General features: G+C 41.2%; 1 long non-coding RNA gene across 1 annotated transcript; it reads right to left on the bottom strand.

The window, feature by feature from the left end:
* Positions 1-990: 990 nt before the first annotated feature.
* Positions 991-26,649, bottom strand: LOC125697807 (uncharacterized). Its single transcript, XR_007378940.1, has 4 exons — positions 19,480-26,649; positions 5,650-5,742; positions 3,020-3,187; positions 991-1,933 (listed from the first exon to the last, which is right to left on the bottom strand). It is a non-coding gene; the product is annotated as an uncharacterized LOC125697807 (long non-coding RNA).
* Positions 26,650-27,435: the final 786 nt, after the last annotated feature.

A 27,435-nucleotide genomic window follows, 5' to 3' on the forward strand; every position in this document is an offset into this window, starting at 1 on the left:
GCTTCCCAAAGACTCCTTGGCTAATTTTAGAAAAAAGGCCTAACTTGCCCCACTTATTCTCAGTGTTAGGAATGAAAGAGCCTTTCTGCACCAATGGCTTTTTCTCTGTTTGCACCAGTGCGAGCAAGGAACGAGTCTGACTTTAACAGAAGAGATAAAAATAAAACCAGCAATGGACAAAGCCAATTATATTCCCCATTGCCTAGGGATGGGCAACCTAATTTGCAGCTGACAGTGATTTGATGGACTGAACCATCCTTTTTCTGATCCAGCATTCAGAGTAATTTTTATTGTAAACCAATCACTGCAGTGTAGGACTCTCAGTACTAGCAGTGTCACCATGACAAATTCCCAGGGCAGCGCTAGTGTTGCTGCTGGGGTTTTTCTTCCCATCTTTCACAACCTGATGTGCTCTGGGAGGTGCTGGACACAGCACACCATGCCCTGTTCTCAACACGAGCCCTAGGCAGAACAACTGGTGGGTTGAGTGAGCACGACGCTGCCAAACGTGATGGTACCAGCACTGGGGGACACATTCCCAGTCTCATTGCTGTCATTTTGGCAAGGATGCTAAATTTAGTCTACTGGTTTGGAATAGGCATACAGCACATTAAGCAGGGGGCTTAGCAGGGCACGTTTTCTCCTGCATCTTCATCTGTGATTGGCTCCAATTTTGCTTCTTTTTGTGGTTTATAGGTCATAAAATTACAATTTTACTCCCTAAGGATATTGTACTAGTTTGTGTCCAACATCTGTGCACTCTAGTAATTGCTAAGGCTTAGTGCAGTGTCCTTATCTTCCCTGAACTGGGGTAGAAGTGAGGCTTCAGCCCAGCCTATGTTGGACACCACCCTACTCCATTGGAACCTGATTCTCACCATTTATTCTCACCAGAACCTGAGCAATTTTTTTTTTTTTTTTTTTTTTTTTTGAAAAGCCAAATCCCTGTTTGTTGCTTTTTTGTTTTGTTTTTGAGATGTGGGACTTCACTATTCTGCAGTGGAAGTACCTCACACTGGGTTATATAAGCTGTGGTTTGCACAGATAGGAGGAAATTTGGAAAAAGTAGCTTGGAAGGTTCCTGCAGAGCTGAGACCCGTGGTTCCTGCAGACAGTTTGCCCTACATTCCCCTCCCATCTCTGTGAGAGCACACTGTGTACCCAGAAGGCTGCAGCTACACTTCTTTCCCCACGTTTCTGCCTAGCTGTGAAATCTGTGCCTTCCTTCTTTCCACTCTAATATCCAGCAAGGACTGATTAACGAATGATAGACAGACACCTACTATTGCTAACAGGAGGAACAAAAGCCTACAATTTTCATAAGACAGATCACTGAGACTGCTCTCCTATTGCATAGCCTTATCAATACCTCTACTGCCAAAGCACAGCCTGAAAGGAGTGTGATTAAAGCTGTCATGTCAGCCCAGAGAAGGTGAGGCAGGGTTGTGGTAATGGTGCACCTTTGCTTCTGCTCCTTCCATGCTTTGTGTTCAGCACATTGACATGAACACAAAAGTAATCATGCACTGAAACGCTATAAGGAGCAAACCATGCATTTCCTACGCTCAAATATTTGTTTTTATATCGATCAAAATAGATCGATTTTATCAGATAAAAAAATCAAAGTGAAGGTAGAGGAATATACTCATTCATTGTGGTAGAATTTAAAAGTTCCAATAATTCAGGTAGAAATCTTAGAATCACATAAGTGAAGTCGGCTTAATTACTTGTACCAAGAAATCAAACACAGTGTTGGTGCCTCCTTACCTAAATAAGTGCTTCTCCTTCCATGAATTCGGCTTCCTTTAGTCCTTTGCTTTACAACAGGAAGGTTTGGTCCAGCAGCATGTGTCCAGGCAGAGACTTCTGGAAATGTCTCCAGGTGCTGCTGGAAGGGGATGTGTAGCACTTATGCTCTGCCACCAACATGCATCTGGAGAGAATCATAGAACAGTTTAGTTTGGAAGAGATATTTAAGATCACATAGTTCCAACTCCACTGCTATAAGCAGGGACACTTCTCTCTAGACTAGGATGCTCACAGCAATCCAGCCTGGGCTTGAACACCTCTGGGGAGGTGTAATCCACAGCCTCACTGTGCAACATGTTTCATTGTCTCACCACCCTCACAGTAAAGAAATTCTTCCTGATATCTAGCCTCAGTATACCCACTTCCAGCTTAAAACTGTTTCCCCTGTTCCTGACACTATCTGCCCTTATAAAAGTCCCTTTCCATCTTTCCTGTAGGCCCTCTTGAGGTTCTGGAAGGCCACTATAAGGTCCCTCTGGAATCTTCTCTTCTTCAGGCTGAAGAGCCCAAGCTCTCTTAGCCTGTTCCCATGGGGGAGGTGCTCCAGCCCTTTGATCATCTTTGTGGCTCTCCTCTGGGTCCTCTCCAACAGTTCCATGACCTTCTTGCATTGGGGGCCCCAGAACTGAATATGGGTGAATCTCCCAGCTATCTTTTTTGGGGTGCCATCTGATAGAGGAGCTGCTGAAATGGAGGAAGGTTCTCCATTTCCCAACAAGGAGAACACACGGTTGGGTACCCAGGAGCCGCCTGCACAGGGGGTGTGTGTGTCTGCACATCCCCATGTGTGCAGCTTGGGAAGCTTGCTGAGACATGCAGGAATATTCTGCTATGGGGCTGTGGCAGCTGTCAGCAGTTCTGGGATGTCTGTATGGAACTGGGGTGAGAACGGTGCCCTCGTCTCTGTGGCGCAGATGGAAGCGATAAGTCTTTGCAGACCTGCTTCAAGAGCAGCCCTGTGAAAGGAAACAGATTGCCTAGGGCCAGACATTTAAGAGGGTCTTACGCTTCTCTTTGCACTTGCAAAGTGCATGTTCTCTCTCTCAGTGAAATATTGCCCATCCAGAACAGACTTGGATGGGGAAATGTCCTGCGGTGCACCCCCCCTCAATGAGTTGCACTGAGCTGCCAGCATGCATACAGGGCATCCTCATGCAGACAAATTCTTAGCAATGGAAAGGCCACCATGCATCCAGTTTATGCTACTTACCTTCATTTTTCCACAGTTCTTTTCTGTGTTGAAAGGTTCCCCACACTCACAGTTGCTCTTCCCAAGGTTGGTGTTGGTGTGCCTGTCATCCAACCTGCTTGGCTCGGAGTTTCAGTTGAAGTTTGGATAGAAGTGCTTGGTGTTGGTGTCAAGTTTGCATCAACTTCACTACAATTTCATTTAAGAAAAAAAAAGAGGTTAAAGTGTTGCATAACATAAAAAAGTATTTCTAATTTTTTTTTTTTTTTTAACATTTACTTTTTGAGACAACATTCAGTTTGAGTTTCTAACAGATCAGGGTTGCATTATATATGTTATGATGATATTAAAAAAATAAACAGAAGGAAGCTAAACTGTTTTAATCCATGGAAAGTGGCTTTTCCCACAGATACTTTGGACAGATGTTGAAATTATGTCGTGGTTTAGAACGACATTGAATTCCTTTTCCTAATAAAACAATACTTTCATTTTTACATAGCAGTTACACAATTTCAGTTTGTTCACCATAGAATCATAGAATGGCCTGGGTTAAAAAGGACCACAGTGATCATCTAGTTTCAACCCCCCTACTATGCACGGGGTTGCAAACCACCAGACCAGGCTGCCCAGAGACTGGTTTACACTGAACAAAGATTGTGGTCAAAATTTAACAAAACAGGGGCTAAAAGTTCAGTTCCCAAATTCCTGTTTACATCCACAGCTACAACACTTGAGGTGTAGTTACTGAGCAGTCCCATTTCTCACCTATTTCAATAGTCCCATCCTTCCCACTTGTCCAAAATAGACATCTTATGGCAGTCTATATCTACACAATTACTTCTGAATACTTTATCTTTAATGTTAAATTCCCTTTCTGCAAATGAGAAGGAAATTATTTTCTAGAAAAAAAAAAAAAAAATCATTTCTATTTCCTCCTTAACATCTTCTTTATGGTGTGTTTTGGTTTTGATTTTAGAGTTCCTCCATGTATTTACCTTCTGTAGATCACTCCTTTCACAAGACCGATCTCTTCAACTCTTTGAAAGCGTAGATAATGGGAGGACAAGGGGAAATTGTTTTAAGATGAAGAAGGGAAGATTTAGTTTGGATATCAGGGAGAAGTTCTTTACCAAAAGAGTGGTGAGGTGCTGGATCAGCTGCCCGGAGAGGTTGTGGATGCTCCATCCCCAGAGGTGTTCAAGGCCAGGTTGGATGGGGCACTGGGCAGCCTGGTCTGGTATTAAATATGGAGGTTGGCAGCCTTGCCTGCAGGAGGGGGTTTGGAACTTCATGATTCTTGAGGTCCCTTCCAACCCAAGCCATTCTATGATTCTTCAGAATGATCTTCAATGCTTTAGGTCTGACTCTGAGTGGTGCAAAACTTAGTTATTTTTATTACACAATCGGTTTTCCTCAAAGTCTGTCTTCTGGGTAGATTTTAATACATATCTAAATACCTTAATATTGTTTTCTCAAAGGAGGAAAACATTCTAACTCATTCTAGGGATTATAAAAGTAGTAATTTTCTTGCAACTGGCCCTTAATACAGCTAATAGCTCTTGGCGTCACCTTAGGATGGTTAACAAGGCCATCATTAACTGTGGTTAATGAAAAAGTAATTAAACTTTTTAAAAATCTAATCCTGGATAACAAATCACTGTAAATCGTGCCTTCGGTTATTCGTGTCACTAATGTGAATAAATGAGTTTTAAGGTCTATATATGCATAAAACAAAACTGTAAGCAAACATAGTGTGAATCCTGCTGGTTGTCAATAGCTGTTTCTTTCAATCGCTTTTAAAACTTCTTAAAAAGTCCATGACTTCAGGTATAATTTTTTGAAGATTTAAGGAAAAACCTTAACATGTTCTGTGAGAATCCCAAAATCTGCTGTGGGATTATCTTCACTCACTTGAAAGATCATCAGCCAAACTGTGGAGATTTAAAAGAGGGAGGGCAGAGGTATTGCAAATCTAGCAAGACACAGTTCAGCAAAGCAACCTTGCTGGATTTCAATTTTTATAAGCTGTCAATAGAAGCAAGAGACAGTAAATTTATATATATATATATATATATATATATATATATATTTTTTTTTTCCTGATCTGAATGCGCCTAAGAGAACTCAATAAAGAAATAGGATCAATACATTCTCTCTGAAAATCAGTTTAGAAGGAGCCACGATGTCTCAAGGAGGAAATGCTAACTAGTCAAAAAGCCTTTCACGAAACAAGTTAGAAACCTTCTAGTAAATCCTTTGCATGTTTCAGATATACTGGCATTAACTCATAACCCCCCAGACATTTCCCATACATGACCAGTCCTATTTATGGCTTCTAGGTCATAGAATCACAGGAACACGAAGGTTGGGACAGACCTCTCAGATATGTAAGCATAACCCCAGCCCACTCCACACCCTTCAGTGCCACATCCCCATGGTTCTGGAGCACCCCCAGGGATGGCAACCCCACCACTCTCTGGGCAGCTGTGCCACTGCATCACTGCTCTTTTAGAGAATAAATGTTTCCTAATACCCAACCTGCTGTCGGGCTTATACTGCCATAATGCTCGTTATCACCCGTGAAATCTCTTTTGTGCTATCAAAGCACCCTGAGGAGCTCAATGGGCTGGGGCACAGCCCTCTCCTCTTACCTGCAGGTGAATATGCCTGGGACCACCAGCCCCATCCATCTCACACAGTTTCCCTTGGATCCATGGGGTGGCTGCACACACAGAGTCTTTCTGCTGATGAGAAGAGAGGATTTCCTTTAAAGTTCTTCTTTCACACAGTGAGTTCTCTGTCCTTTCTTCAGGTGCTCTCAGTACTACCCAGGCTATTCCTACTCCTCCTCTGGGGCCAGAGGACGTGACCTGTTTTCACTTTCTCTTCTCTCATCTTTCTCCCCCTTCCATAAGACTGCAGTGTGCTCCCTTTACATTACTCCAAGGCCAAAAACAGCCCACTCTGGCTCACCTTGTGATTCCTCAGACCACATCCCTCCGAGATGCTCCATCTGTACTCCGTGCATTCAGATCTGTCGCACTGCAGGGTCACCTCCTTTGTGTGTCACATTGTCTCCTTGGCCAGGGTGCATTCGTGCTTTAAGGTAAAGGCTGTTCATGAACTTCATGAACTTTAAAGACCTAGAAGTTACTTATGGGCAAAAGCTATTTCCTGTCGTCAAAAGCAAATGTATTTCATGCCTATTCCTACTGCTGAAAAAAGCTCAGATAAATTCATTTTCAGATTCAGAAATCAGTTTTCCAAGCATAAGAATGTGTAATAGAGCAATTATGGGCATTCCCCCAAAGCTGCATTTATGAAAAACCTCCCATGAGGAACGCTTCATGTGTTTGACTTGGAAATGCTTTTATTTTTATAAATTCCTTTTTTGGAAAAGTGATGCAATACTATCCATAACGCATAGCATTGCTTTGAGAGGTTGCGTTCTGCAACCAGCATTGCTGCTGCTTGTGATGGGAAGGCAGTGTGAGCAAACTTTCTTGGTGACATTCACAGCTTTGTGGAAAAAAAAGACATTTAAACTGATGATTTTTTTTAAGATGTAATTTGGAAAAAACCCTAAGATGTAATTAAATCTGGTCACAACATTTCTGTGATTGAAGTGATGGATAACAGATAGGTTATGCTTGTCCCTGATGTAACAGCATTGTAGCAAACGCTCCCTTTATTGCATTACAGATGATATATCAAGCAACGTTAGTCATTCCCATGAATAACTCCAGTCTGATTGAGTTTCATTCCTTATTAGGGAGAGTTCCACAGTGCAGAGTGTTGTACCAGTAATATAACACAGAAATTGCTTCTAGCATGTGGAACATGCAATTATAATAAGCAAATATTTAACTCAAACCATGCTCTTGGGATCACAATGTCAATAAGAGATATAAAAAAACTAATTGTTTCATCAGCCTGAGGCGCAGGAGAAGGGGCTGGAGCCAAGGTGGGCTGCCAGGGCTGCCCCGTGCATGAAGCTCAGCTCATGGGAAGGTGATGATTAAGCTGATCATAAATGCAGGCTGGGATTTGTTTTATGATCAAGACATTGAACACCAAATTAATAAGCATCAAGTTATGACAGTAATAAATGGCAATGGCATGGGAATGGCAGAAGAAGCAGCTTGAACCGTCAGGCAGCTGCTTGCACACAGGTTTAACTGCTGCCTGGCTGTTGCTCTGGGAAGGAAAAACAATTTTTTTGTGACTTCCCCCTTAATAGCCCTTCAAGGGCTTGGGACAGTCGAGACCCAAAGAAGCCCCGACACAAAATTAAGCTAAGAGACAGATTTCTGCTCCTTCAGAGCCTTCTGCCTTTCCCGGTGAGCTGACTGCAATGTGCTACTATTCATCAGTATTTTCATTCAGGAGACAGACTCATGAACTCTCATTTTCTATGGGAGATTTCTTCTGGGGCCAGCATTGCCAAGCAGTGATTAGATAAGATGATACCCTGGGAAATTCAAGATGGAATAAAAGCCCAAGCGGGTATGCAGCTGAGCTGCAATGCTATCAGTCCTTATTGAAGGGGCCTTCAACTGGGACATTCAGAGGGGCTCTTTTAAAAGCACCAGCTCTCTAATGAAGCTTAATGGTTTTGAACGGACGATACCACGCAGCAGAAGCTGCTTAAATGCTTAATAATGGCATAATCATCTTCTGTCAGCCATTTGGTTGGCACAGAATGCTTATGCCTGCATTGTTCCATTTAAGATAGACATATTTACGTTTATTGACATCATATACTTTCATATCATATCCCTCTACATGTATCACAATATCCTTTGTTTTGAAGGCGGGACTGCAGAGATTCGGATCAACTAACATCATGGGAAATTTAAGGTGAACCAGAGCCAGTGAGCCTGATAGAAGTAGAACTGAGTTTGGTTGCCCCAGTTCCAGTGCTCTTTTATGGAAATCTGCTATCTCATCAGGAACCTCTTATCATCACTTTGAAAGAGTTTGTGTGTCAGGATGAATTGAGTCATTAATTGCAAATACATCAGTGAGATCTTGGAATACAAGATGTATATGAATGCATGTGAAAACTGTTGAAGGAATGAAAAGGACAGATAAAGTGAGGCAGCGTAACAATGAAAAACACTGAATAGGAAAAGTAAGAACAGAAGATGCTTTAAAAAAAAGAAAAAAAAAGAAATGCTTTTAAAGAAAAGGCAACTATCATATACAGAAAGGGAAAAGGCAAGAGTCAGAAATAGATGTGAAATATTCCCTATGCTTTTAAATACATCAGTTACAGAAATCTGCCATAAGATGACATTACATTGCATTATATTATTAAGCACATAGATTTTATGGGGCTCTCACTCCCAACATCTGATGTAGAACATAAGTTCCAAGCACAGCACTGTGCAGTGGAATTGCAGGATAAGGACCATTGGGAAGATACGCTCTTTCAGACCTTCAGGTACTACTGGATTTATTTCACATTTCTGAATGGATTGTGTGAAAGCAAATTAAAAACATAAGGAAAGTATGTGGCACAAGTAATGGGATATTCAGCTGGGTAAAAGCACTGTTGGATCCCCTGCTACTCTACCAGTGGCTTTGATGGTGATGTAATCTCAAAGAAAGCACTGAATCATGCTATCAATTAACTTGAGTAGCAATGTATATACATAGGAAATGTTGCATATTAGACAAATTTTAGTGTATTGTGAAAAAATTGGTGAAGTGATTGGAGGATCTCTCTTAATTAGCCATACATCTTTTTGAACATTCACCTACAGAGAACCGAGGACAGTGTTAGCAACAATGTGATACAAAATAATTAGCTTGTTTTCAGGGCTTAAATAGTCATTACTTTCTTGTGAAGTCCCTAATTAAGCTAATCCTAGTTTATAATACATTAGCAACCACTCTTTATGTGGAAGCTACTTCTCAGAGGATAAAAATAACTTCAAAGTTTGAAATGCTCAAAACTGTATGCAAAATTGTAGAGCTTGGGACAGGAGCAATACAGATGAAGAAATTCCTGATTTATTCCTTGCTGCCCACGTGCTGTTTGTTCACCTGAAGGCTGCAGATATAACTGTTTAAAGGCTCCAGTGAAACAATTCCTCCCTTTCTGCTTTGAAAGCCTGTTACCACGGTTTTCTTAGGAGGTCCTGCTATAGCATTGCCCAATTATTTCCTAAGAACCACAAAGATATTCTTTCTTACTGACTCATGCTCTAATAGATGAAGGACTCATTGTCAGTTTGATATTTGACTTCAGTCAAAGGAAAAGAGCTGATAATATGAAGTTGGCAACACAAAGCACAAAGCCTGGGCTGCAGGACACAGTGGGCTCTGACCCTTATCCACAGAGAAAAAAATGAAACTGAAGAGGTAGAATTAAGCTCTGTTTTGGGACTGGGAGGCCTGCACCTAGCTGTTGCCATTTGTTCACAGTGGGCAGAATTAGCATCTTCTTCAGCTTTGTGCTTTGCTTGCTGATTTGCCCACGGTCAAGTGGAGGAAACGTTGAGTTACAAAGCCTCAAAGAGGTGCAGGAGTAAGTTCGTATGCAAAGTGATGGAATCAGCTGACATGGCAAAACCCAGCACCACGTGGCCTCTCAGCTGAAAGGAATGATTGATTGAAAAATTTACTGAAAACTTGGCCAGTGAATTCTGCAAAGAGATCAACTTGAAGCAGGGAAGGCTGGCTCTCCCTACTTCTCAGAATTACTGCAACAAGGAACCACATCTCCCATTTAAAAACAGAACGGAACCTCTCGCTTAAATAATTTGTAGAAGCTTTGCTATCAGCTTATGCTCAGAAACGAAAATCTGGGAAAGATAACCACAGCGAGCACGAAAACGCCTGAGATCGACTTTATATACAGCAAGCTGCAGGATTTCCACAGACCTATTTATCCAAACATCTCACTGAAACGTGGGGCTGCCTCACCACATCATGTAATATTCTGTCTGTTCCCCCTGCACTTTCATTCCTGGTACAGTATCAATATTTCACAAACTCTTCTTACGTGGGCTGTTTAATGTGTTGTAAGAGAAAAACCATACACAGTACGCATAATAGAAAGAGATTTCCTGCCAAAGATATTTAACAGACCTATGCAACCTAGCAAGAGGCATAAGGCAAAACACAAGGAAGCGCAGTACAAATGATGTGATAACTGTGTGCAGCAATGTGGCCATGTATATATATAGTGCTTATTTTGAATCACCCTCTGCTCTGTAAGTCAGTGCTAGAGCTCCTGAACAGCTGGAGCTCAGCTCCTCTAGTCTGCCCAGCTGGAATTTAAATAGTCCTCATTACACATGTACATGCCCACTGCCTCATGCTTTTTTGCCTTTTTTTTTTTTTTAAATGAACAGAGCACACTGAAGTTAGAAAAGATTAAGCAGAATTAAACATGGATGCCATTTTGCAGAAGCATTTCTCAGAAGACATGATTTTTCTTCTTTTTTTTTTTTCCTCCAGATTCTCCTTTAGCTGCGTTAGATCTGACTGCAAATGACAAGCTGTACACAGGAACCAGGCATTTATATCCCTATCATCACTTATTAACTGTTGATATTGTTGCTGACAGCGTAGTGATAATAATAGGGATTCTTTCAACACTTGGCCTCAAGATGTAGGAGTTTATAACATTCAAAAACATCTCAATGGAGCTGACAGGTGAAGGCATGTTCAGAGGCAATTCACACCAGGAGCAGTATGTAAGTGCCATACAAAGCTGACTGTGACCTTGAGAAGTCTTTGCCAGCCCTTAGGAGCCGACTTAGGCATTCAGAAGCAAAGTCATTTTCTCTTAATAAGGTATCACTGTCTCCATCTGTAAATCACTCTACAGCGTCAGCGTGTTGTAATTCGTGTAGCAAAATGACTAATAGGAAATAATAGTGTTGCAATAGAGAGTGTAAGGAGAGCTGTGATTGAGTGAAAAACACGCTACTGGAAAGCCAGCTGTTCCCACTTCCCTGACTAATTGAAGGCATGAAGTGAACGCACTGATGTGCTGATTTCCTCCAACTTGCATAAGATGCGAGGTTCTTCGAAGAGGCAGTAGGCTCCTGAAGGGCTCAGGCCCGAATAATGGAAAATACCTTCACTTCCAAAATTATTGCTTTAGAGACAACCGAATGTGAGCTTTTCAGCAAGTACATCATCTGCAATGCAAATAATTGGATCCTGTCTCCACATCTGCATTCACATGCTGTGCAGTGCCTGTATTCATACCTTGGTTCACCACAGCCATCTACAGGTCAATGCACAGGGATTTCTTAGCAGGTAAAGACATTTCAATGGGTGAACATTGCTGTGAAGACCTGAAAATTATTGATGTACTCTAAAGCAAGCCTAATCTCTCCAGTAAATTCACAGACGTGGGACTTGAAAAGAAGGATTGAACTGGGAGGAACCTTGGCAAGACACATCCAAGACGTGGCCAAAGGAGAAATGGCATCAGGATGGTTTACAACTATTTGCATGTCCTGTGTTAAGACTGGAAAAACAAGCAGGTAAGGTGCTGATACATGGGCACTGAACGTCCACCACCAATACAAAATTGGCCCCTTCCGGATGCCTCGAAGGATGCTCCAACAAGACTCGTGTGCTGCACCAAGCTCTTGCCAAAGAAATTTTTTCTAATGCCCAAAGAAATACATCTCTACACCTTCTCCAAAAATAAACTGACGACTCAGAGTGATGGAAATCAACTTTAAACAACACATTGGTTAAAAAAGCTTAAGGAAGCACGTTTCTGTTGTGGTAGAACAGACCAGACAAAGGTATTATTAGCTAGGCACCATCCCACAAGATTAGAAGTATGAGATATATATAGGGACCTAAGGGTGAGATTACCTTAAGATAATACACCCTTTAGGTTTTTAAATCGCCTCCAAAGCAATCAAACCGGTTACCATAGCATTCATTTTAATGCACAGATAAATTTGTAGCTCTTGTTTATATAGCTTATCCTCTGGAGGCACTAATATGATTTCCTTTAAAACTCCAGTTAATGAGAAAATAATGGAGCATTGTAGATATAAGCAAATTTTTTTCACTGTCACTGGCATCATCCTTTATACAGCCAGAGGGCTCTTTGAAAGTATAAGTTGGATTTATTTTTTGTTTCACAAAACCTTTAAAAAAAAGTCTTTCTTTACACCAAGCTTTCTGATTCCAGCCTAAAGCCAAAAATACTTACTGTCTAAATATATTTATCAATCAGTATATTATCCATAAATCTTACCTTATCCCTAATAAGAAATTTAAAGTTATCACTCTTAAAACTTCACTTTGGCAACATACATTCTTATTTTATTGTCTTTCCTGGACAGAAATCAGTGATGAGATTTGTACATGGCCGGGGAATAGGGGCTACATATCAGTTGCTGAGTGTAGTGAGCTGTGTAATGAAGCCATGTTTGTTTACTTTCCTTTCTATACACCATTGCAGTAAATATCAGCTTTTTGGAGATTTCTTTTTTACTCCATCAGCTCTCCTAATCCTTTTGGACCAACTTGGGAGTTCTCTTGTAATGTCCTCGAGTGTAAGGATAGAACATTGCCAAGGTTGACATAAGCAAGTCTGATATGGGCTGGTAGCTCTTTGTAGTAATTCATTTGCCTGGGAAAGATTTGTTATATACATAATTTACATTATACAACATCTATAATTCATAAAGAAATGCCTACATGGACTGGGTCTTCAGGCATTCCAAGCTTTGTAAGAGAATGATTAATAGTAATTATTAAGAGTATGGATAGAAGTAATGTATTTTACTAGGTCTGAAGGATTGTCCCTGGTCTCAAGACTATGGGAGTTTTGATTTGGAAAGGAAAGTCTTCAAGATTTCTTCGCTTCTTTTCAGGAATGATTTAGTCACGTGGTAGTTTGTTGTAAAATTTTCAACTTCCTTTAGTTTCTCTGAACTGTATCTGAATTTTAGGCTATTCTCATAGAGTCTGGCTGTACCCTTCTTCATTTCAGTTCCCATCCCTGGGGAGCCTTCGTAACTGGTCTTTCTGGAGACTTAGAAAGGCATCTCTTCTGGAAGATGTCCAAGTTGGACCCTCACCTCTACATCCCATCCCAAGTGCCTGTGGGACAGCCAAGGCATTGCAGGGTTTGGTGCACGGTTTGTAAAGGGATGTAGGTATCTGGCTCTTGCCTTCAGGGATGCATTCTTTACATGCCAACACTGCCAGCCGCTCTGCCCCAAAGCTTCTGAAAGTTTGCCACAATACTGTGTAGAAACTCGCAAGCTTGCTTTAGAGAGGAAATATAATCACTGACTTCAGTAAGAAGGATGCAGCAGTGGAAAGTCACTAATGAACTCAGCTCCATATGAACTAATAAGATAAAGCAAATTTAATTCCTTTACTCAAGGATAGTGTGGTTTTGCTTCCTTTACCCTGGAGAAACATTACTATCGGAGAGAACAACGCATTGCGTCATTGACAGAAGTGAAATCTTGTCCCTGAGAAGCCAGGAGGTTGTTGCAGTCCTTTCTCATGCAGCCTTTGCTCCCACTCCTCATAGTCCTCCTATGACTGTTCATTCAACACCCCAGTTCCGACAGTAAAGCCACAGGCAATGGAATCAGCTGGAACTTATTCTCTTTTTAACCCAACTGCTTTAAGAATAATACCTCTTTCACTGGATGGAGAATCTTAGTTTTGGTGAAATACATAAACTGTCAGTTCTGAAGCCTCAAGCCTTTGGCCTCTTGAAAAGGGCTCTCCGACAAATAAAAAGTCATTTTTATTCTTCTTAACCAGACCATGCTTTCCATTAAGAGTCTAATTACATAGTAGGACAGCTACTTCAGATCACACTTGGGGGGTCTGAAGAATATATTATTTTGTAGAATATACTCTAGCTGGAGTTTCCATGAAGGAGAAACAGAAAGCAAAGACTTTTGGAGGAAAAACTGCAAATAATGAGGAAGTACACAGCTGACTTAAATAAATACACAAGCAAATGCATGTTGATTGCTACTCCACGCTGATAAATGCATTCTATTGAAAACTGGGAGAAGGGAAAATGTCTGCTAAATGGTATAGTGCTGCTGAATACTAACCAGGGAAGAGATTTTAACTTTATTGTTGGGAAATCCCCAAAGCCTTTGCTGTGCTGCTTCAATATGCAGCTGTGGCATGCACAGGACTAACAGAATGCTGTGTAAAAAAACAAGCCTCTAGGAAAGGAGCTGGCAACGCAGACAGACGCATCACTGAGCCAATGGTATTCCTGGAGCAGACATATTGCTCTGATTGGTATTGCAACGATGATGAAATTGCTGACTCAACTAGTAAAAAAAAAATAAATTAAGCAAATAAGAAGTTGCAGAGTCGTTGCTAATTGTTTGGAAACAAATCTCATGCTTTAAAACATATTTGGAAGTATCTAGCAAAAGCCTGAATGAACAGCTAGCAACCACTGAGCTGGTGTTAGATAACATTCAGCTAAGTGAGGAATAGATGTATTTGAATCAGATGATATTTTTGGTCAAAGTGATAAAATCCAGTACCAGAATTAGACAGGAGGGTAACAAGCACTAATTGCATTTATTTTAGAGATGGCTGATGTTCTAAAAAGATTCCATAAACACCCCCCACAAGCTCTCAGATATTTGGCGATGGTTCATGTTATGATCCCAGTATTATGTCCAGGTGAAATTGGCTGTCAGTGTTAATTTGAATCTTTGAAAAGCTGTTTTTAGCATCTCAGTATTCTGCTACGTCTTGGGAGAGGTAAAAAAGCAGCTCCTCTAAGAGTTCTATTGTGTGATAAAGAGCAAGTCGCGCAAATCTGCTCCTCAAAGAGGAAATCCAGCATTTCGAAATGCAATACCACGGGTGAGGAAATGCTCAGAGTAGACACAACAGCCCTGCTATTTTCCTGGTAAGAGTTGCAATATGGTGGATGGTTTTAACAGTTTAAGCCACATAAGAGTGTCAGCTGTTAGCATTAGGAGGGATTGAAGAGAAGGACGCTGTGTCTGGGGGGAAAAGCTGCATCGAAAGAGGAGGCTGAAGCTTGAAGAGTCTGGATGATGCTGGTTCACCACTCTGCTGTGCCAAGCATTTCCAGAATGACCTCAGACATCTTCTGCCCCCTGAGCTTCCACTCTCTGCAAAAGCGGTTCCCTACCTCAAAGATTTGTTGTAAGGCAAAAAATACAGTCCAGGCTGTGAAGCATTTCTAGGATGGCCAAGTTTTACAAGTACCCGTGATCTGTTGAGAATTGATTTTGGTCTACATGCCACAAGTTCCCAAGTACATACTAAAGTCATTTTACCAGCATGGTTACACCATTTTTGTATGAAGATGAGCAAATAAAAGCTGAAGGGCAATCCAAACTAAGTGAGGATGTGCTCCTTTAGTGAAAAACAGACTCGCATTTTTCAAGCATTCTGAGCTGCTAGATCCCAATATGAGAGAAATACCTACAAACGTGCTGAAAATAAGGGAGGAACAGCGTGGAAATTATAATTTTCCCATTAGAATATACTAAGTAATGCAGCTGTGCTTGTTTTCCCTACTGATCCCCAGCCATCAAATTCCTCTAAATTAAATCATAAAATAATGATCTCCTTTTCTGTTTTCTGCTAAGCTACATAGTTAATCCCTGATACAGAAATATATAAAGAACATGTAATTTTAGGAAAACCGTTATTACTAAAATACTGAAGGCCTCAGATGAAAGGGTTTCCACAATTTCCAATGCACATTTGAACCCAGATCCAAACCCTCTTTCTGAGTTTGCCTTAGTCTAATCCTTCTGTTTGGAACCTGATTTTAGGAAGAAAAACTATCAGACTATTATTTTAATGGGAACATTCGGTTGTGATAGCAAACACACATACTGAAATAATCTGAAGCAGCCTGTCTGCTTTAGCTTTTTCAAGCCTATGATTATTTTTTCCTAGTGATTTCAAATGGCTGCATGGTAAGAGCAGCAGACAGGCCTGGAAGAGGAGCATCTCTGTTATCAACAGCCACCCATGCCAGCATGTTGAACGTAACAGAGCTTCTGAGCTTGTAAGGACTAACACATAAAAGAAATTTTAATAACTTTAATTAAAGTTATTCAGTTATCTGGGATTTCTGTGACTTTAATAAGGTCACTGATGTCAGAGAAATGCAGGTATCTTCAATTTCTCATTTTCTCTGCCAAAGCAAGCACGGCATTTAAGCACATTGTCAGCCTATATGGCACTGTAATTCTTTTAAAGTAGGAGGTGTTTATTTAAGAAGCAGCACTTGCAGCTACACACAAACCTCACATGCGAAGGAGGGGAGGGAGGAGAGCACTGGAATGGCAGTTGTTGGTTTTGTTTACCAGGGACAAGCTCTGTCCCATATTGCCATTAAGTGGCTCCACCCTCCAGTGCCCTCAAGGCACAGAAATGGTGAGAAGAAGACAAGGGACATCTCCTTTTGTAGGAGGTGTTATATATGATACATAACTACATTTTCAAACTGCTTTTTTGCTATTATTATTATTACTCTTTTTAACATGCTCTCTTTCTCTCCAGCATCTCCTGCTACCAGGTCAAAACAAAAAATTGAGGGGAACAAAAAGACTGACAACAAAGAATTATTCTGGGACTTCTGAGAGAAGCTAGCATATTTATGGGTTTATTATATTCCCTGGAATAACAAGTTTCTGAGATGTTAGTACATTGTCAAATATTTTTTCAAGGTTAACAGTTTAGGGACGCAATTACACTGCAAGTTGTCTGTGAGAATAATTAAGGGTATTTCAGAGATATGCAAGAAAAGGTGTTCCTGCAGCTGTCAGAAAGCGAGTGATCCCAGCTCAAAAATGAGCCCTCTCCTTCTTTTCAGTCCCTTTTCAAAGAACATCCTCCTGTGTTCAAGCATACTCAGAAGCAGATAAAAGGCATGCGATTAGGCTGGGAGGAGTAATGCTGAGGTAATCCCAGGTACAGCTCATCCAGCTGCTGCCTACCAGAAGTGGCCCTCCAGAAAGGCATTGTTAAATAAATATTTCCCAAGGCCAGAAGATGGTAAGAAGCCATGAAATTTTGCCCAGAGAGATTGTGGATGCCCCGACCCTGGAGGTGTTCAAGGCCAGGTTGAATGGGACCCTGGGCAGCCTGGTCTGGTATTAGATGTGGAGGTTGGCAGCCCTGCCTGTGGCAGGCAAGCAGGAGCTTGATGACCCTTGAGGTCCCTTCCAATCCAAACCATTCTATGATACTACGAAATACAGGCAATGAAGAGAGATGCGAGTGCCAGTCTTGCTAGAGCTCTGCATCCACCTGGGCAGGTACCAGGACAGCACCAGGTACCTCCTCAATCAGTTCTGCTAGTGAAGTCAATGGGCTAGTTAATAAAAAGTCAGAGATTGTGGAAATAATTGCAAGACCTAGAGAAACATGAATACGAAAGGTCTTAAATAAAAAGAAATCCAATAAGTTAGCATTTTGATTAAAGTGCTGCAACTAATATGCATATCTGTCTATCTATCTATGATCTGATATGATTTTTAATCCTTCCTTCAAATCACCATTATTAATGAGGGATAGGGCTGGATTGAAGAGGACCAAAGTGATTTATCGATACCAACTCAGAGCCATGGCTGTAAATCAGGACAGTGAAGAAGTATGCCACTGCTGGCTTATGTTCTCTTCCTGCAAAGGGACAGGGATGAATGAACAAGTGTCTGAATGAATGACTGAATAGATGAATGAATGCATAATCAAATAAATACATTAAAATACATTGCCAGCTTGCTGGGATTACATAGCAATGGAGCTCTTTGGAGGCTTTGTACAATTATCAGCAACGGTGTCCTCATTTTTATTATAAATTAAAACCAACTTCACTCAAACCTTCCGAGAGTTTAATTTTTACCAAAAGTCAAAAGGTGCTTTGCATTTAGAGAAACTAAAGAATTTGGCTCCTGTGCTACCAAACCCACACCCCTGCATAGCTGCACACACAGAGTGGAGCACCGTGCTCCCGCTGTGCATCTGGGGCTGGCTGCCAACCGATGGTTCCCGAGGGCCCCAAGGTGCTGATACAACAGGTAGTGTGCTGCAGCAGTACACGTGAGGACAAATTTGGGAAAATCACCCTGTTTTCTCCCCTCTCTGCAACATTGAAGACACTTGTTTTTCCAAGCCACGACCCTAGCCCTGCATTTGTGCTACTTCTGGGAAATGCAACGGTAGGAGTTGCCATCAGTATTTCAAGGTAGCATCTTTTTCTGGGTAAGGGACAAGAAGGACAGCTGGTAGAAACCTTATGGGTACTCAGAAATGGATGTAGGCTTTCTGACCTCAAGGCAAAGGTTTTATCCCTTTCCAAGAGAATGTGGAGATCTGTTTAATTTATTCTTTTTTCCCCTGTAAAACAGCTGTTTTGAATTTTGTGATCCGATGAGATGAAGGTCACTGGAATTTCCTTCCCTTTCCTTCTGCTTTGGAAATGACTTCTGAATCAGCCCTGGAGGGTGAAGCTCTTCTAACTCAAGACAAATATTCTCCACGTGAGAGGTACAGAAATACTGCTGCCAATTTAATTAGCTTTCACGCATTCACACCCAGATGGATGAATTTTTGGAAGGAAAGAATATTAAATCAATAAGAATAAACTACTTTATTTCTTAAAAATAACTAAGCCAACAGTTTCATTTTCCACTGCTAATATTTCTGTCAGTCAGGTCAAGGATAATGAAACAAAATTCTAGGAAGGCTCACCTAAGCCTTGACTTTCTTATTAAAAATGCTCCCATTCATAAAACCTACATTTGCAAATGCAAAATCAACAGTTCAGTGTTTGCCTTTCCTGTGTCCGCATCTCTCCAAGGAGAGATGATCTTTATCCAGTTTTCACCTATAATAATCCAAGGAAGTTTTTAGAGGAAAAACAAGTTTTCCCAAACTTTTCTTATTATTACTACATATAAGTAAATACTGTTTGCTGTTGACAGAACCGGTGTTGTTTTGTTTTGTTACAATAACAACATTTTTGTCCATATATCTCTCCATTCATGGTTTGTATTACTTCATTTCCCTGCAATTAAACAATAAACACACTCAACATGGCTATCTAGAATGAACAAAAATGAAGAATAAACATGTTGTGGAAATTATGGAGACACACAACCAGAGAGGTGCAACATACTTCAGCAGAATCCAGGTAATATATTTTAAGAAACTGCTTCTAGCAGAGAAAATAACTGCTAAAAGCAGGTGTTTATTCTGAAAGCTGCAGCAATATTTTTCTGTCATGTCACATTAAATCACTCAGGTTGCATCATGTTGTGCTCCACTACATCATGTTAGTACATATGGTGAAGAAAGCAAAATGCAGTAACAGGATGTGACAGACAACATTTAGCAGAAATATTCACTTATTTGACTCAGATACTTGCTATCAGTTTAAATTGGGATGCGTGGTACCAAACAAAGCTGACAGATAGAAGTGAACTCAGCAAAGTACTCACCCAATGTAGATTCAAAAGCTTCTTGTCTCATAGCCAGTACTCACTCTCCTAGTGGTCGCTGCTCCCTTCAGCTCTCCTTCTCACCATTCCTTTCCCTGCTGTAAGTAGCTCTACCAGCTGATTGTTGTTTTCTTTTGATAAAACACAAGCTCCCCTGTGGGACTAATCACATCCTGCTGTACTTAACGAGCCCCCTTAAATGGCAGTTGATGGAATTGCCATAAATCGTTTTTATATGAATGAAATTGTGATACACACACACACACACACACAAAAAAAAAAAGTGCATGGCACTGTGCATTTATGTATACAGAGGGACTATTTCAGCTAACAAGAAGCTTATTCTTGAAGGCACCTATATTTTATACTGTGGCAAAGTCTTTCTGACAAACTTAAAAATATAGAGGGTCCTTTATTGCTCTTGGAGGAAATATTTCATGGCAACACTTCTAGAAATGATTTAGCAAAGTACTGCATGCTCCTGTAAGTGAATCAAATAATCCTCCATAACAGAGGAGCTGAGGAGCAGGCCTTGCTTCACAAGGGTTTTCATTAAGTATTGATCCTGACCTAGATGAGGACTTCCAACCCACAGAGCACCTCTTGGACAGCCTTCAAACCATGATGTGTTCTGCACAATCTGTTCTAGCAGGAATTAGGATGGGAGAACTTCATGCCAAGTATCAGCAGTGCCAGCGAAGGTGGCTCGATGGCCTAAGGCCAGGCTGCTGAAATGTGAGGAAATTTGCACGTGGACATGGAGACTTCCCTCTTTCTAGAGGTGGAGCCAAAGAGATGGGCCAAGCTGCCATGTTTTTTCTGTACCTCACCAATAGGGACCCAATCCAGTCAAGAGCTTGGCTACAACTTGAAGGAAAGGAAGAAGGAGATACCAGTGATGTGAAGGATCATGAAAAGAAAGCAATGTATGCCAAAACTTAAGTTTGGATCATGGCAGCAGTGTGCAAGGTCCATGGTCCTTTGAGTAGCAGAGGAAATTATAACACAGAGGGAATTGATTAAATGATGCACCCAAGTAATACATGTGCCCATTTCTTGGCATGGCACTCTTCTGCTTGTTCACACAGGTATCATCAGAGTCCTAAAGGGAAGCAGTAGAGGACCACAGCAGCCCAAAATGGGCTCTCCACAATGCCACAAACAGGGGTTTCTCCTAGCAGCAGAGGATGGCTGAGATGAATGAGGCTTTATCCAAATGTTAGGGAACAGAACACAAATAAAAGGCATCCTTCTTCTCAAAGCCCACACACTCTCTGAGAAGCTGCTCAGCATTGAGGAGTCTGCCACGTCCTGAGATAACTCTTTTGGTGTGCTCCTGGAGTGTGGTGAGATCTGGGAAAATGGGAAAGGGCAATGGGTGGTGGGAGAACAGAGAGGGCAATACTGGGGGAGGCTGGAAGTGGCTGGGGTGCTCATATGAGGCCACGAGTACGTGAACCTTGGTGTCCTCATCCAGAATGCAACCTCTGCCCAGTTTGCTTGCTCTGTGGCGTGCGCACCTCTCTCTTGTACTCAGCCTCTGTTGGGTCCTTCCCCAGCCCATTTCTCATGTATCATAATGCACACAGAAATGCTGTTCCTTGCACTCGATTACACTGCCTCTCTGGTGGCTTTAATTAAAAGGTTTGTGCCCATCAATGTCTGCAGAGGCCTCTTACCTTGTGTTTGCTTTTGGAGTCCAGTCCTGAGCACAATGGTGCTAAGCAAAAAACCATCCTCTGAGCAAGCATGCTATTCTCTTCTTACCTGATGAGAAAGAATTAAAAAAATGATTAAATAATTAATACTGGATGTTGCTTAACACTTGTTAAGAGTCTTAGTTAATAATTCTCTGAAGCTTTTTTTTTTTTCTTTTTTTCTAATTTGGGAATAAAACAGATATAATTGAGCATGTCATTCTGAAGCAGCAAATAACACTGTGCAGAGAATTGAAGGAAACACGTTTCTTTGATTAGAATGTTTTTCTCATTAACAGGATGTTCAAAATAAAGCAAAAATATTTGATGCACAGAGCCAGTGGCAGTACCAAGTTAACGCTGGCGTGCTCCTGCATTTTACCTCATGTTTACTAATCAATCAGAAAGGACTCTTGCCGCAAAGAAAGGTCACATCTTTCATCACAAAACTGAAACTCTTTGACAACAAACAATTGGAACTTCACTGCTCTGTTTAATGTGGATTCCAGCACAGAGAGTTGAAAACCGAGGCTGTGGGATGGTGGCTGTGGGATGAGGTGAACATATAGATCTATAGATTCCCAAATGTTTGTTGATCCCTACTGTGAGTCTGGATGTCACAAGCCAAAATGTGCAGGTGTTAAAAGTTCTTGAAAGAGCTGGGGTGGACATGGAGGCTGATCACGAATGCTGTTTTTGCTATTTTCTTTTCCCTCTGCTGGCTGCCCAGTCATCAGCATTTCCAAGGAGTCTTCTGGGCAGTGACTATAGTGGGATACAGACCCAAGCCAGCCAGGATTTACTTGGTCCCCTGGAGGAATCATTGGTATGAAATGATGCACACGTTACTGGCAGCTATAGCACATGCTGCATGGCATGACACACACATAAGTGAGATTAATGTGAGTTCTGGGCATCATTAGCTCAATTAAAACTGTGATTTTTTAGTTCAGACCTACAGGCCACTGCAGAGAAGAGTAATCATAAGGCAGAAATGAGTTCCCTAGTTAAAAATTAATTCCCTAGACTAAAAATATAATCAAATGATGTCTACAGTATTTTATGAAGAGCTGAGAGGATAATAAAATTTAGAGCAGTGCAACATTTGCATTTTGTTCATTTCTATCCATATTTTTCCACACATTGCCTTTCTCTGTGCTTGTTAATCACATGCGCTGCTACAGCCCTGGCATTTTAAGATCACTCTTCACATCAAGATTGAAAGGAAACTAATTACAATTACATTTCAGGGTGGTTGTTTAAAGCTGGTACAGCATTGAATACAGCAGAGGAGCCTTGACCTTTATTTGTAAGCATGGAAATAAGGTAAGGATGAAAGATTGCTTTTCCTCCGGCTCATAGGCAGGGATCAGGAGGCCCTCCAGAAAAGCAGGGAGGTGGAAAGTCCCCTTCAATTTCTCTTCTCTCCTCCTCTCCCGTGCTGGCAGCAGAGGCCAGTAGTGCTATGCAGAAGCCGTGCTCCACTGCAGCGAGAGGGTAAGGGAAGCACCACACATGTTGCAGCTCCCTCGGGCTGCTGGAAGGATAAGCAGTGAATCAGCAGAGTTGAGGACCTTGCTGTTTTGACCCCAGCCCAGCTCATTTTAGCACATTAGTGTATGGCAAATCCTTCCCTGGGGCTGGGCACAGACACAAGCTCACCTGGTACTTCACGCTGCACTGATGCAATGATGGAAGATATCGATGTTCATGGGCTACCTGCAGGCAAGAGCTGTGAGCAGTGCTGCAACCTCTGCTGCTCACATTATGGTACCAGTAGGATCTGTGTGAGTGCAACAGGGGCAGAATAAGGACCCCTACCCCAAGGAAATACAGGTAATCCTAGCATAGTCTTACTTTCATAAAAAGTGAATACATCTAGAGCGTGCTGAATGGCAAATTTACTCAGGAGGTTTAACTTGCTTCTGTGTCTTCGTATTTTCAAAAGTTTAATTTTAGTAAATTTGTACCATGCTCAAAATAAACCAAGAGGTAGTTCCACAAACAGGTTCAGAACCTGTGGAGCTCTGGATGTCCCTTTCAGTATCATCACCTGGCGTTTGAAGTCTTGTAATGGTGCGTATTGACCCTCAGGAGATCTTCTGATCTCCGCAGGTTATCACAACTTTACACCGAAATGGGTTCATTGAAGATACAGCACTGAAGGCATTCTGCATGCCAGACCCACAAAACGTAGGCAATGATCGTAGTGTTTCATGTATATGGTGCTGCATTTGTCCTACACAATCATTTCATTTGTCAGCCCCCATTTTCTGGCAGAAGTCACTGCTGGTCCCTGAAGTCCAGTGAATTTGATATCTACCAGGTCATTATCATCCGTGGGTCAGAAAAACTCCTTTTTTGGGTATTAATTAATTAAAAGAGGGAAAACTGCCACACACAAACCCATCCCAACAGCTCCCAACCTCCATAGGCGTGGTGCTGGCTAACCCAGCTGGCAGATGGCCATGCTGTGTTGAGGATGCTGGGGATCTGGTTGCCACTACAGCCAAGAAATAAGGAAGGTTTCACAGCACTTCCGCAGTGCATTCTGCATCTGTCTGCATTCTCAAAGCAAAAATTTAATCATGCAAATATTTACAGAAATTGGGGAAAAAAATAAAGACCAGTGAAAACCGCCGCAGTGAACTTCTAATTACAAATCCACAAAGTGTTTATGAATAAATTTATCTGTTATTTGTCTTGTTCTAGCACGGCGCATACTTTGCCTTGTACCATTACAGTCTGAAGGAAACAATATGCGGCATGAAAATGAAAACAATTTGACTTAATTATTTATACCATTACCACCCTTTTGAATTAAGCCTTCCATTTCTTTGGTATTTTGTAAAATTTAACTGGTAATTACGCTTGTTTAATTCATTTATTTTTCTACTACTACAAGGAGATTAAAAAAAAAAAAGACAAAACCCTACCAGAATGCAAAGTGCCACTATGTTCCCAAATTGTAAATGATTCTTTTAAGCTTTTATGACAAAAAATAAAAAAAAAGTACTATTTTCTATCATTTTGTTTAAAGTGTGTCTGGCTACGCTCCAACACTATTTAAGTATAAACAGGAAAAGCCTTAGAGGACAAGTAATCATACTTAAATGACACAAAGATCATTAAAATAATGCTCAAAAACCACGGCAAAATGAGACATTGCAAGGCTGTTTTCTTCCTTGAAGTGTTTCACCAGATGGTGAAGAGCACTGAAATAGATCCGAGAGAGAAGCAAAAAACATTTCATCAGCTGTCTCACACCAGCGCCGTGCAGCACACACAGCCCCCATCTGAGCTGGTGTGAAGTGGCATCTCCAACCTCAGCCTCACCCAGAGCTGAGATGGGGAGAACACCGAGGTGCTGGAATGAAGCTGTGCTGAATCACGGCCTGGGAAATCCCTGCTCTGTCCTGTGGAAGTCATCGAGCAGATTTATTCGGAGATGAGAACAAATGAGCATGTCAGCAGAAGTTATTGTGGCAATTCGTGAAAGACTTAATGGGATGTTTTCTGAGCTCATAGAGAAGAGCTGTGCCATTAAATTGCTGCACAATAATTTTATGTTGATACAGAGTTGTTTTGTTTTGTTTTTTTTTAATCAGAAATGACAACCTACATCAGTGGTGATGCACCAGCTACTGGTATTTAAATACAAGGGTCTCAGAAGTCAATCTTTTCTCACATAAAGGAAAATCCTTTCCTTTTGGCTAGAACTTTTAGGAATGTTGGTGATCAAAATGAGTGCTACTCAACCATCTGTGCTCTCCTTTGAACGTTTAATCTCTGCTTACATGTATTTTGTGGAATCCTTAAATGTACAAGACAAAGTATTTGGAGGTCCCGAAATCTTCAGTGGGTTCTGCTAGCCTGTATCCAACCTGGCTCTTCCTAGATCCTAATGGAAAAGCCTGCTGTGCTCTAGGAGATGGCATTAATGCTACCAGAGCTGCAAAACCACAGTAGGCAGAAAAGGTGCCCTCTTGAAAGAGAGGATTTCATATCAGCTGAATACAAGCGGCTGAGCCAAGAAATTGGAGAAGGGTGTCAGTGTATTTCCAAGCTCCCCACCTTCCAGAAAGGTTGGGTTTCTCAACTACTTCCTATCCAACATGCCTGGCAATTCCAGATCCACAGGAAAACTCATATTTTGTAGAGAAGTCAGCCTGAAATGGAAGGTGACTTCATTTCCAACTGGCAGGCATTCTGGTTCCACGCTGTGCAAGGAAACAGCCACTCTATATTACACGTGTCTTTGCAATGAGTAATCCTAATGTCCTAATAACATCTTATGCACAGCACTTGATATACTTCCATTATATAGAACTAGCAACAAAAAATGAAATAAAATCTCCCAACACTGTTGGTATCTCCATACTGAATGGGCGCTCAGAAGAGGAGCTTGCAAACTGGAAAAGATGAATTTGGTTTTTGCAATTTAGTCAAGCAGTTTGCATCCAGCTTATGCACGTAAGTAAAAAACTTATGCATGGAGAGTTCTCAACAGTCTGCTGAGTTAAATGAGCTGCTGATTTTAGCCCTCTTCCTTGAGGACAGCTGGCCATTAGGTACGCGGATACTGGAGGTGACATTAACTCATCTCTGCTATCACCCTCAAGCAGTGGCACTGGGTGAGGATATAGAATGTCCCAAAATCTTACAAATGGACTGTACCTCCAAATGGATATGATCTTCCATTGATCCTCAATGTTATTTCTAAGCCAAATAATCTGAGAGAGCTGGGAGTTGGGATCAGTCTGCGTCTCAGTTTCTCATCTGTAAAACAGCAATAGAAGGACATTTAGAAAATTTATTTTTTTTTTACCCTAAAATGGATTTTTTTTTAATTTCTAGAAAGGCACTTGGAGGAATATCAGGTCTTTCTGATAGTTACTTTCCAAAAAAAACAAGAGCCGATGGTATCTGTCTTTATCCAGGCAAGGACTTTCTTCCTTGGTTTGAACTTAATTATGCCATCTGAGCTGTGGCACCGGGGCCTCGACGAGGATCCTTTGTACTCAGGGAAGTCTCTGTGTTTGCGTTCACTTTGCCAGAAGCTGCTGCTCTCGGGACTACAGTGCCAATGAGGAGTTCTTCAAACTTGGCAAAGCTCCCACTGTACATTTATTTTATATTCTGCCTAAATTCTAGGCAAAATACCATTACTTGTACTTAAATACTAATGGGTTTGAGAGACAATAAAAGTGTGAATCATACAGCAGGCATATCGAATTCAGATCTTTTAACGCGTTATGCTGCTGAGAGCTCTGTCCCCAGTAGCCGGCAGAGGTTGCTCTGATGTTAATGATTAATCACGGAACTTATTTTCAGTAATAAAGCACAAATATTTAAATGATTAAATGACCTACGAGCCAGCATTATGAGCAATGTGTTACATGTGAGCAGCCTGCAAAGCAGCAGTTCCCAGCTCATGGACAACATGCTGCCTGCTGAGCGATGCCAGCATCTCTCTTGGCCACTATTACTTCTCAGGAGGTGGTGGAAACTGGGATTCCTCCTTGAGTATATGAATTGTGTCACACTGGCCTTTAAAAATCAGGTTGCTTACTTTTATTTTTTCTTTCTTTTTTTCTTTTTCTTTCTTTTTTTTTTTTTTTTCCTTTACTTTCCCAGCTATTAATTTCCTTAAATATAAAGTGACATCTTTAAAATGAAAATGGCTTATTTCTTGCCAGGAGCAAAGCCTGCTTAATTTAAGAAATTCAGATTTAAAGCTTTTGAAGCATATCAGGGAGTGTTTATACAACAACAATTATTGCAAACATCAGTCCTGCTCATTGCAGCCTCGTCAGGCCATGACCAGTGCCTTTAACTTCTCTGCCAACCTTCCCCACCCCAAAACGCTTCACCAGTTGCATAAAATCAGGTCATTCTATGATTTTATCCTTCTTATCACCCCCCAAGCACTTGAACCCAAACCCAACCAATCTATTGTTTACAATTAAGTAGTAGACACATTATTAATAACTGATAGCAGAGGAAGGAGTGCAGTGACCTCTCCAACAGAGCATTTAAATCCTTGCACTACACGCTCTGCTTGTGCTAGGCTGGTTTCACAAACAACAGCTGTGTAGTTCGTTAGCATATGAATCCCCCTGAGGTAATTTGGAGGAGCCAAATGTGCTAAACTAAACACCTCATTAAAACAGCACTTTAAAAAACAAAACAAAACAAAAAAATACCACCCAAGCCCCAAACTAATTTCGCGTTCCACTTTTGCTCATGGAGATGCTTG

The sequence above is a fragment of the Lagopus muta genome, chromosome 9, assembly GCF_023343835.1.
Source record: "Lagopus muta isolate bLagMut1 chromosome 9, bLagMut1 primary, whole genome shotgun sequence".
NCBI classification, from domain to species: Eukaryota; Metazoa; Chordata; class Aves; order Galliformes; family Phasianidae; genus Lagopus; species Lagopus muta.